The 13,174-nt window shown below is 40.8% G+C and overlaps 1 protein-coding gene across 2 annotated transcripts in view; it reads left to right on the top strand.

Annotated features, from left to right (window-relative positions):
- The window catches only part of LOC142332945 (zinc finger protein 395-like), a 256,769-nt gene that overhangs the window by 70,908 nt on the left and 172,687 nt on the right, over positions 1 to 13,174 (top strand). The window lies entirely within an intron of this gene.

Below are 13,174 nucleotides of genomic sequence, written 5' to 3'. Positions count from 1 at the left end.
ATCCAGTTAAGTATTCTCGGCCCAGGGACGTGTCCTTAAACTCTAAGGCGGCCTTCCCACCCATCGGTTTTACACCCGGCACGGTAGGTCGGCCACCCCGGTATCGGATCTTTTCTGTGCCTGCCTCTAATCCCTGCTGGGAGGAATGCAGCCCGGCTGTGACTTTCCACACCCCCCCCCCGACAAGGACCGGGTCTCGGTCTTTACGCCATCGCCTCAAACCGGCAGAGCCAGGAGAAACAAGGTGTGCTCGGCGTCATCAATCTCCCCACAATATTGGCACTGTGGCGTGTCCCTCTTGCCTATCCTTTTTAAGTAATACCCGAAACAGCCATGACCCGACATAAGCTGGGTCAGGTAAAAATTCATATCGCCATACGGGCGGTCCAGCCATATGTCTAAATTATGTATCAGCCTCTTGGTCCAGGCCGCAACTGTAGCCTCAGCCCACATCTCCTTCCAGTCTAGTCGTAGCATCTACCTCAGTCTTACTTCGACCCTCCGATCTTAATTTCCTTCCGTATATCTGGAGATCAATCGGAAGAACTGACGCCAGCACCCACAACGCCTCATAAGATACTGTGCGAAAGCCAGCCACGACTCCCAACAGCACCATCCTATACATGCTGCGCATTCGTGTTTTATTACGTTGGACATTAATGGCTCCAGCCCAGACCGGCGCGGCGTAAAGTGCAGAGGACACCATAGCCGATGTAATAAGCCTTCTTATAGAGGCCCGCGGCACAGAATGATCCACAAACAATCTCCTAATTGCTTCCATGGTGGGCACCACTCATTTGCAAATCATCTCAATATGTCCACTAAATTTGAGATTCTTATCCAGAACCACGCCTAAGTACTTAGTACTTTTTACCTCCGTTACATCTTCCCCACGAATCGCAACGTTGACCTCTCTAAGCTTCCTCGTACCCGTAAATAGGATGCACTTACTTTTCGTTCGGGACACCTCCATATCGTGATCTCTCAGCCACTCATCTATTATCCGGAGGGACAAGTTAGCATTCTCCTCGACGACATCAATTTCTCTATCCTCAATTAGAATGGCTATGTCATCCGCGTATGCAACTATTTTGACACCGTCGGGGTAATTCAATCTGAATACTCTGTCATAGAACACATTCCAAAGCAGGGGTCCCAAAACTGACCCCTGCGGGACGCCGCCGAATACCTGGAACCTTCCAGTACCATCAAGACTATTAACCTCCGTCCATCTATCGCTTAGGTAGCAATGTATCTGATTTATTAGGTAATTGCTGATATTCATGGTCCTTAGTGCTCCTGTAATTGCCGACCATGGTACCGTGCCAAATGCGTTTTTAATATCGAGTTGGATCATTAACGGTATAGTCCTCCAGGTCCCTTGGCGTACTCCACTTCCACAATTTACCACCCTGTTAATGGCATCTACGGTTGATCGACCCTTCCTGAAACCATATTGTTCATCGTGCAGGTACGCATTATTGCTAAGTTCTTCCAGGAGCCTATTGGCCACCAGTCTCTCCGCGACCTTGCCTACGTTATTAATAAGGCTAATAGGGCGGTACTCGCCGCCATTATGACCCGAACCCGGTTTAGGCAAGAAAAATGTCCTAGTTTCTTTCCAGCACAGAGGGAACGTGCGTTACTGCAGGCCAAAACTCATGATATCGCTCATCTCCCACGGCACCAGCCTGGTCAACCCTTTGATCACTGCTGCCGGGACTCCGTCCGGGCCTGGACTCTTCTTATTATTCAGTTTGTTAACAGCAGCAACCAATTCATCCTGTGTAAACCTGCCACGTTCACACTGGATGGTCTCCTCTCTGTCTGTTTCCTCCCGAGGAAAGAGGACCGACGTCTGTCGTGCAGCTTCTTCACCACTTAACATAGTCAGGTGTCTCCCCAAACGCTTTGTAATAATTTGAAACGCACGCCCCCATGGATCTGCATCTAATTCGCCGCACAGTTCCCTCCACTTAGTTTTTTCTCTCTTAATTAAATAATTTAATTTTTTACTAGCCGCCCTATAAGCTCCCATAGCCCTTTCACTTTCGTCTGTAATACCTCCATGCATCCTTAGACGCTGCGCCCTCCTCTTACAACGCTGCATTTCATCCCTTTGATCAGCAATTTCACCATTCCACCAGTAAACTGGATGGTGTCTTACAGCATTGCTTGGGATTTTAGATATTTCCTCCGTAATACGTAAAACGTTGAACTACCTGATTAAGAACGTCAAGAGATCTAAGTGGAGGGAACTGTGTAGTGAGCTCGATGCTGACCCGTGGGGGCGAGCCTTCCAAATAGTAATGAAGCGATTGGGGAGGCGAGTGCCTGCGCTGAACGAGGACGAAGCGGCGCGCCAGATGTCCGTACTTTTCCCACGGGAGGAGGAGATAAAACGGGAGGCAGTCTTGTGCGAACGTGGCAGGTTCGCACAGGATGAGGTGATTGCCGCAATTAACAAGATAAATAACAAGAAGAGTCCGGGCCCAGATGGAGTTCCGGCAGCGGTCATTAAAGGCCTGGCCAGAATAGTACCGTGGGAGAATACGGACATTTTGAGTTATGGGCTGCAACACCGCACTTTCCCTCAATGCTGGAAGGAGGCCAGAACGGTTTTTCTTCCCAAACCGAATACAAACCCAGGCGTTTGCGAGTACCGTCCTATCAGCCTCATAAATAATATGGGTAAGGTTGCTGAGAGACTTCTTGCTACCAGGATCCAAGAGGAGCTGGACCTAAACGGAAGCCTACATTTGGAGCAATATGGATTCCGTAAGGGCCGTTCGACACTGGATGCGATAAACAGGGTGGTTAGCTGGGCGGCGGAGGTACGGAGCGGTACTTGGAGGATCCCATTGATTGAGCAGAAGGATCCCATTGATGGTCCAGTTAGATATCAAAAATGCGTTTGGCTCGGAACCGTGGACGGCCATTGTAGCGGCGCTCAGAGAAATGAATGTTAGTGACCACTTGCTAAACCAGGTTGACTGCTATCTGTCTGAGATGGACGGAGGTTCGCACTTTGGAGGGGGTGGTGAGATTTCCGGTCTTCGGTGGAGTTCCGCAGGGGTCTGTGTTAGGCCCCTTGCTATGGAACATCTTTTACGACCGGGTGCTCCGAAACAACAACATGGAGGTGTCCCCGGCAAAAAGCAAGTGTATCCTCTTCACGGGTTGGAGAAGACTGCGCGGCGTTCGGGTCGTGATCCGTGGAGAGGTTATAACTGAGGTCAAGGATACAAAATACCTAGGGGTGACAATAGATAAAAGTCTCAAATTTTGTGGGCATATAGAAAATGTGTGCAAAAAAGTAGGGCTCACCATAAAAGCCATCAGAAGATTATTCGTGGAACACACAGTACCGAGGGCCTCCAAACGGAAACTGATTGCGTCTGCGGCGTTATACGCGGCGCCGATTTGGGCTGATGCAATCAGGATACAAAGAAACAAGGATAAACTGCGAAGAATGCACAGAACGGCATTGTTGGGAGTGGAGGCAGGGTATCGTACTCTGTCATATGAAGCTATATGTGTGCTTGCGTCGGTCCCGCCGATAGAACTTCAGATCAAGAGCAGGAAAACGAGAGCGGAAGGGTGTAGTAGAGCTGAGACCGAGGCGATGACCCGACAGTGGTGGAAGGAAGTATGGGCACAGACTAACGCTGCGGCTTGGACCAGAAGGTTAATAAGTGATTTGGACGCATAGCTGGATCGCCAACATGGCGAGGTGAACTTTTACATAACACAGATGATTTCGGGTCATGGATGTTTTGGTTACTATTTAAAAAGATTCGGCAAGAGAGACACACCCAACTGCGACTACTGCCAGGAGGTGGACGACGCAGAACATACGATGTTCGAATGCCGAAGATGGGCACAATACAGACAATTCATAGCAGTCAATAACCTGAACACGAATAACATAGTAGAGTGGTCGCTAAGGAGGGAGCAGAACTGGAACGTTTTTAACAATTTCGCCGGTACGGTTCTTCGCACTAAGGAAGAGGAGGCGCGACGAAGGAATCGTTAGGTTCAATCGTTAATAGGGATAGGTGGACAGCCCCGTCTCTGAGAGCCTGTATGCCCTGGCGTGCAGGTTTCAGTGAGGGGACGGGGACGCCGGGGAGATTTCGCGGGGATAAAATTAAAAGCCCTAGACCCGGCCGGCGTGGCTGGTTTTGGGGGTGGGTGCGCGCGCTCCTTGTGCTGGTCGCGCTGGTTTGAGGCAAACGGCATAAAGACCGAGACCCGGTTTCTGTCGGCGGGGGTGGGGATCGGCATAGCCGGGCTTTGCCCTCGTCGGCGGGAATTAGAGCCAGGCAAGAAAAGATCTAGTACCGGGGCGGTTGACCTGCCGTGCCGGGTGTAAAACCGGTGGGCGGGAAGACCGCCTTAGAGTCAAAAAACACGTCTCTGGGCCGAGTATACTTAATTGGATGTAGGAAAAAAAAAGCTGCCATTGTCTTACAGTTGAAGTCCCCACCTTCTTCCTGGCCAGCATTACGATTCGTTGCAAACTAAATATTCTGTCTTGAAATAATTCTATCGTGATATTGGGGCTAATATATACGCCTGCCAAAATCGTATCACTAAGTTCCACATCAATAATTCCTTCTTCTCTACTATACAGGCCATAGTCCCAGTTGTTTACGATTCGCCTAATGGCCACTTCCCCAATCCTACCTGAGATCCATTGACGCTTAGTCGTAGAATAAACATTAGGTTCTGTGGCGACGATGAAATCGTATTCCCCCCGTGTAGCTATTTCCTCGACCATGTCATTAGATAGTCGACTCCTATTGTAGTTGAGTAACAGTACTTTAATCATTCCTCTTGTTGCAACTCGGGACTACCGGTTCGATGTGTCTGGCTGTTGCAATCGAGACACTTAGAAGCTTTGCGACAGTCTTTTATAGTATGGCCTTGCTCCCCGCAATTAAAGCACAGATAGATACCTGTCTGGACCCGTGCATTCCCGTCTGCCATATCCTGGCCTCTGAAACACTTTTCATTTTCCGTGCGAATATACGTTCTGCAGCTGACCCAACCCACTTTAAGTCGTGAGGCCACAAGTTCAATTGCCCCCATGTGGGTGGTTATAACAGTAGCGTTTTTTGTATCGCCTGACGCGTCCCTAATTGATGTTATTTGGTAGCTCTCCTCTCCTCCTAGTACTTTCTCAAGTGCCATTTTTAGGTCTTACTCAGTAGTGTCATATTCCATGTCTTTGATATGTACCACCGTTCTGAGGTCACCTCTCGTACGCACATCTACTTGTAGGTCATCAGCTCTGTTTTTAAGCAGCGAGGTGAACTCCCCCGCTTTTTGCGATCCCTTGATTCGTACCTCCACCTCCTGGCTCTGCCCTTCCTTATGGAAAGGACCTCACCTGCCTCTTCCATACTAATTTTTTCCTTCATTGTCCTCACCAGATCCGCATATGTTTTGCCTTGTGCTTTTACCACAACAGTCTTGCTATCTGCGACAGGTGGAGTCCCTCTTCTTGTCGAGGTCGATCTAGATCTTGCCCTAGCCTGCTGCTCCGGGTTGGGCAGAAACATCCTAAGCAGGGTCTTCCCCTTTCTCATTGTATATATAATGATCTTCTTGATTATCATGCTAGCCGGGCCAGTGGGGACTACGAAAACTTATGACTCCGATTTCCCCACTACCCTCCTTAACGCTCTTAAAATATGGGTCGCTATGGCCCTATCTCCTTTACTGGAATCATACAACACTGTGTATTTAGTTCCCGTAGTTGCAATATTTTTATCCTCCAATATTGTTGAGTCCTGGAGCACCATCGCTCCAGGACTAGCCTCTGCAAATTGGCTGTTAGTTTTAATATTTGCTATGTCCACAAAATAACAATTGTCCCCTCCAGGTTTTACTGTGTCGACCTGGGTGAGTCGGCTCATCACCCAATTAGACCATCTAGCAGGGAGTCTGTCTAACAGTTGCTCATCAGTTAAATCCTGATCAAGTATGTCAGTCATTTCTACTCGATAGTGCCCCTCGGTCTGAGTTCCGATATCATTCATATCTATAGTCTCTTCGCTTATCCTCTGTAGGTCTTTGTGTATCTGTGTTAAGTCCCTTTCATGTGCCTTCATAGCAATCGCACTTGTCTTTCCTAAGTTCTGTCTAAGTTATGCTATTATCTGTCCAAGTTTGTATGAAACCTTTTTGAGCGTTGGGGGGGCTTCTTCCTCTTCCTCCGAAGAGCCCGCTCTCACCCGTTTTGCCACTCTCTCCTCAACCTGCTTCCAATTTTTCTTATCTTGAGAACTTCCAGATTCAACATTACCAGTTTCCATGGGAACTGTCTCTACAGTTGTAGTCTTTCTTTACATTAGTCCCTTTTGACGTTCCAGGTGTTTGCGATGGCCTATCTTCTTGTGGAAGCGATCCACGTCGACGCATGATGCTGCGTTGGACTCAGGGCCTAATCCCGAGTCTAACAACACCCCACTCGGGCAGGAGTCCTCCCAAAAGATTGGCAGGAGTCCAATCTTTTTTTGGGGGGGTCGGGGGAGGTAAAATTTATGACCCCAAAATTTGGGGGGATAAAAATTGGAGGGGTTCAGGAGATCGGAAAGGGTATGAAACGTAAAGATCTGTTGGAATTTTTGAGATATCTTGAAAACTATAGGAATCGTAGATGAAAAAGGATTGCCCTTGTGAGTGCCACTCTAGGACAGAAAAATTCAGCTATGTGAAAAATTTAACTCAAACTATTCTAAGTCCTTGTTTACTACTTTTGCCAGTGACGTCACCAGCAAGCCTTTGCTTGTCGATTGACTTTGAAAAATTTCTCCTTTCACTACTATACTAGTATAACCTAAATGTTAAATAGACTTAACTATACTTAAGTTTTTTACTCACTCGTCCACTGTTTATAACTGTTACTGCTCCTTAACAGCCCAGAAAAGACCGGATAAACTCAATAAAATCACTTCTCAACTCAAAATTTATAAATTTATAAAAAACTCTAATAAATTGGTTAATCCAAATCCAAAATTCATCAAACTTTACACACTAGTCGGTTGTCCATACCACTTACGTTTCCATTTGCCCAGTCCATTAAATTTAGCCAAAAAACCAGTCAAAAATCACTTTTTCGCAGAGTAGTAACAGAGACGTCTCCCACTCCATCGCTATACCTGCCACCCCTTTACCGTACGGTGAGGGACTGAATTGTATGTCCCAGCTATGAATTTGTAATGTTAAATCGACACCGTCAAGTATGGTACTGCCAACGACCCGCTGATAGAGTCGTGTGAAGGTCGGTAGGTTGCGCATCGTCTAATATTTTTTTGCTAATATATAGTACGTTACAGTCTATTCAATTAGTGAACAATAGGCAACCCCCCCCCCCCCCGCGCGGACCAATGAGAAGTGGATAATATGTGTAAATAAGGTGTAGTCTTATATAGACTTAGGCCGACTGTTCTTGAAGATGCGGTTAATTGAACCCCGACCACCAAAGTATACCGGCATTATTCAAATCCGTATAAAAGCGACTAACTTTTATTTGAATTTTAGAATCTTGGAATTTAAAAATCAGCTGCTAAACAACTGATTTGCGACGACGAGTTAACCGATAGACCATCCCAGTTGGCTTTTCGGTAAACTATATAAATAAATTAAAAAAAGGAAAAATATGTAAAACCGGTATTTTAGAAATATTTTACTAATTGAAGAATTTTTTTTATATAAAGCAGAGTATTTTTTAATTTTATAAAAAAAAATTTCTTTTTAATTTTTTTGTTTAATCGATGAGAAGTGAAAACGGACTTTTTTTTAATAGCAAAAAATAATAAATTAACCTGATGATGAAAAATAATTACGATGAAGAAGAAGAAAACGATGAGCCGCTTTCACCAAATTCAAGTCTTTCGGTTGTATCTGTTTGTTGTTTCCTGAATTCAAGAAAAGAACGTATGATTTATATACAGAAATGAACAAGTGTCGGGTAGAAATGTAAACATATATAGTACTTACGTTAGTGAAAGGAACATTTTAAAACATTAGGAAGTGAATTTAAAGAGAAGTGTTACTTAGTTTATTGAGAGGAGAAAGCGGCAACTTTCCCTGCATTCCATGCTACAGGTTCCTTCAGTTAAAAGAGTTCATAATAATAATAAAAATAAAATAACAAAACCTATTTTATTCGCTACAATAGTTATTCTAGAAGCGTATAGTCAGGAATATATATATAGTAATGTAATCTAAGAGATGATTGGTAGATTGTCTAACCAATAATTGACCCCCTTTTGCAATTCTTATATCTGTAGTTTATCTGATATTAGTACATTCTAAAAAAAAAAAAAAATTAAGCAATATTCTTCTTGTATTACATATGTTTATTTTTTAAATATAGATTAAATTGGGAATTGATATAAAGCAAAATCTATTGTAATTTTTTTTCTTAATTATACAGCGTATTTAGATTTTTATTAAATTCCGCGTCGAATGCTGAGTTATCCAAAATTCTGAATTTTATTATTGTTTTATATCCTTTAGAATAAATTATAAAAAAATTCTATAAGATTTAAAAAAAAATTACGTAAGATATTTCAAAACGAAATGGAAAAAATTTCAAGAGAAGTTCTGGAAGTGAAAATAAAGAAAAAAATTCGGTTCGTAAAGAGTCGGTTTATTTTTAACGTCTATTAATCTGCCGCTTTATTTAATTTTTCTTTCTGTTTACGCTTTCAAATTAATTTATAGTCGCATCAACAATTAAAGTGCCGATCTTAGCGGTGAAATGGTAGCGGTCTCAGCCTTTCATCCGCAGGTCCCGGATTCGAATCCCGATTAGGCGTGGTGTTTTTCATACATTACAAATTTTCATTCTCATAAAGCAAAATTACCAAAGCAATCGACGCCCTTCATCTCAAAAATAAAGTCGTTAGCGAGTGACTCATCAATATCCGGGTAGATGTACCGGTAAAAATGTAATCTTCAACAGACTTAGGCCGACCGTTCCTAAGACGTCTTTTCTTTTTGTTTCTGTTTAGCCTCTGGAACCGCCGTAAAACATTACTTCAGAGGATGAATGAGCATGATATGTATGAATGTAAATGAGGTGTATGTAGTCTTGTACATTCTCAGATCGACCGTTCTGTCCCGTCGGGCCGATCTAGAGGTGTACTCGTCGTCGCAAATCAGCTGATTTCGAAGTCGAGAGTTCTAAGGTACAAATCCTAATAAATTTAGTCGATTTTATTGGGATTTGAATACTAGATCGTGGATACCGTTGTTCCTTGGCGGTCGGCTTTCAATTAACCGCACATCTCAGGAACGGTCGACTTAAGACTGTACAAGACTGTATTTCATTTACGTACGTACACTCTACTTCATAATTGCACTTCATTCATACATATCATCCTCTAAGTAATATTTTACGGTGGTTCCAGACGCTAAACAGAAAAAGAGAGAGAGGACCGTTCTGAGATGTGTGGTTAATTGAAACCCGATCGCCAAACAACGCTGGTATCCGCGATCTAGTATTCAAATCCGAATAAAAGCGACTAAATTTATTAAGATTTGAACGTTAGAACTCTCGACTTCGAAATCAGCGATTTACCGTTGACGAGTTTTACCGTTAAACGTAGGTCGATCTTGCGGTAAATTTATTTTGTTTCTTGACGTTTTTCAAAAACGAATTGATTTTTATTTCGATGTAATAAAATTTTAATAATTCTATTTTTCTACGATATTTTGGACCGTTTTTTAATAAAATTAAAAATTTCTTTCACATCAGTCGCGTAGATCTTCATAGAATTTTCTACAACTTTTATTTGTTAACTACTACCAATTTAAGAAAGTTTTCGAACATCAGAGCTAGAAAAATCATATTTACGATACGATTTTTTTGGAGCCTTTCTGTTTTCCCCGCTACGATATTTTTTTACGTTACGTACGTTTAATCGCTACGTCTGGATACACTTAGCACAATATTACTAGACGTTGGTGGTTTTGCTGTCTGTAATCGGTTTACGTCTAGTTATTGCGCTGTGAAGTTATCGTTTCGCTTAGTTAATGAAATCGAATCAAAGCTGAAAGGCGTTGAATCGAACTATCGCTAACTTTGACTAGCAAGCAAAGATTAGCGAGTGTAGGCTAAGTTTGGTTAGATTATATTTATAATTTGTCTGCGAATATCCACAGATTTGGAAAAAAAAAGTGGTTGTCTGTTTCCGAAAAAGTAGCCAGTAATTTTTGCCTGTAGAGTTTTAGTAACGGAATTACTTGACCTTTAAAGATAAAATACTAATGCCTAATTGGTAATGTAAAAAAAAACCGTTGCGGGGGGAAACAGAAAAGACCCGTTTTTATTATTTTATAATAATTTTCTTAAAAAATTATTAAAAATTAGGTCTGGAAATTTTATTAAATGTTTTACACAAACTTCATATGAAACCGTCAAATTTAGATGTCAGTTTAAGCTAAAGAATTTAAATACGGCTTCATTTTATCCTCGAAGGAGAAATTAGGAGGAAATGTATCGCAAATTATAACCGGTAGTGCCGTATCTGTGTGTATGTTTATACGAGTACGTAAGTTTATCTTGATTTTTATTTATAGAATGTGTCCTAAAATATCTTTCGTTTTCTTTGTTAGACATTCTATATTAATAGTATTCTCTGTTAAAACAGTTTCCTTTTATTTCGAACCGATGAAAAAAAAGCAGATTCTAAATTCGTGCTGTGTAATATGTTTATTTTTATTTCGCATTTAGTTTGAAGCATTATTTTTTTATAAAACATTCTGTATTACATATATATAATCTTTTCCTAGTAAAGGTTCTGGAAGTCTTGATGTACGTTTCTTCCGTATAACGTGGAAAATTGATGGATTAAAAAAAATCGCAACGTTTACAAAAAAAAGTTTAAACATTGAACAATTTTTTCCCTCATTTTTATATTGATCGCATGATAATTCGATGTAATAGTTATTACGCTAGAAAAAACAAATGTTCTCACATTTAAGCGAGCCTTAACTCACGCTCAACGGTATTCTTTTAATGTTATTTCTTTTTTCTTCTCGCTTTTATAATGTCTGAAATTTCTGAGGTTTAAGGTTTGTGCAAAGGATTTTTTGTTACGGGCACTATTTTTTGTAGTCCCCACGCATATTAAGAAGTATTTAATAAATTTAAAAGTTGTATAACAAAACTAACCAGTAAAACATTATTATATATATATATATATAATATTCAATATCTTTTTAATTTATTGTTTTGAAGAAAATTAGAATGTATTGGGTCGGCCGAGTAGTTAGCGTCTCGGCATTTTGTTCGGAGGTCCCGGATTCGAATCCAGGAAATCCAGGTGGAAATCGGTACCGATTTCCACCGAGCTAATCGTAGCTGCTGGTGTCCGTTCTTTCATAAAAAAAAAAGAAAAAGAAAAACATTTTTTATTTTGCCGACATCAGAATTCTAGAGCTATGCTGCTCGAAGGAAAGTGATAATCACTCAAAAATGGGGTACGGTTTTTTTTCATTTCTCGACTTACGTTACATATTATTATCTCGATTTTCATGACCCGGGGACCCCGAAAAAATAAAAAACAAAAGGCGGTAATGTTCATACGTACGTGTATGAAGTTAAATAACTTTCGATCTGATAAAGCGATTTTCGTGAAATTGTGTACAGAGACTTGTGTATCGGGGTAATTTGTTTTTAAAGTTTTGCGGACGATTTTCTCAAATTTTTACAAACATAACCCCGCTTTATTTTAATCTCAGTACATGCGTGCATATGTTTAAAAAAAGTAAAAATTTTTAAAATTTAAAAATAGTTTTCGGTTTATTTAAACTTTTAATGTTATTCAAAGTTAAAATAATAAACTTTTTATAAAAATGTTATAATCAAATTTCATCATAATTCATCCCCACCCTCAAAAAAATGCACTTTTGTTACTTTTTAGAATTTTGAAATTTCGGTATTTAACGTAGTAAAAAATGTAAAAATTTTGGAATTTAATGTAGTAAACGTGCAAAAATAAAAAAAAAGATTCTTGGAATTGAATTTTGGAGATGGGGAGCAGAAATTTATAAAAACTACCGCTTTTTGAATTTCAAAAACTTTTTGGTTTATTTAAACGGGTAGTGATAATTTTATAATAACACTCCCATCGTAAATTATCCCTGCCCGATAAAAGAAATCTTAGGTAACCTTTTTCACGTGTAGTTATTTTTCCACAGTATTAATCGGTGGTTATCCCTTATTGTATTTTTCACTGCTAAAATTTAATATATCGGTAGATAACCTAATAACCTTTTTTATTCCCCCGTTAGCCTCCGGTAATCACCGTCAGGTATTACTTCAGAGGATGAATGAGGATGATATGTATAAGTTTAGTCTTATACGGTCTCAGGTCGACCGTCTCTGAGATGTGTGGTTAATTGGAAGCCGACCGCCAAAGAACACCGGTATTCACGATCTAATATCAAATCCGTATAAAAGTAATTGCCTTTACTAGGATTTGAACGTTGGAACTCTCGACTTCGAAATCGGCTAATTTGCGAAGACACTACACCGCTACACCAACCCGGTGGATCAGATAACCTATAACCTAGCGATCTAATCTTGCACGATTTAAAATATCGACATATTAATGAAAATAAACAACATTTTCGAAAAAAAAATCATTTTTGGTATCGATCTACCCGTAATGCACTTAAGAAGAAATTTAATCGAAGAATTTACCGTAAATTTATTCTGCTACATAATTACGGGTTCGATCTTTTAAGTATATTCAACTGATTTTCCGGTAAAATAAAAATTTTTTAATAGGGAAAAACAGATTTGATTAAGCCGTAAATTTGTATGTCAGGGTGGTGAGTGACGATTACCTTCACGTGTTGAAGGTTGTCGATTCGAGGCCAAGCCGGACCGGTTACAATTTAACAATACCGGCACGATGATATTCTGTCTGTTATAACATCTCTTCGATGAAATGTACAGCGTTGATCTAAGGCTAGAATTAAAGACGAACACGCGCAGTTTTAGGTAACTGTATGACCGTAAATCGATTCCCTATTTTCCGGTTTGACAGCGCTACTAGCAAAGATGGAGACTCGTAAACAGAAAAACTTTTAGGTTTGGAAAGAAATTCGCTTCTTTTTCATAGTATCGATTAAGGATTGCAAGTTT

Source organism: Lycorma delicatula, chromosome 12 (assembly GCF_047948215.1).
Source record: "Lycorma delicatula isolate Av1 chromosome 12, ASM4794821v1, whole genome shotgun sequence".
NCBI lineage: Eukaryota > Metazoa > Arthropoda > Insecta > Hemiptera > Fulgoridae > Lycorma > Lycorma delicatula.
Note: the sequence above shows the minus strand (reverse complement) of the source record. Positions and strands in the feature narration are given on the sequence as shown.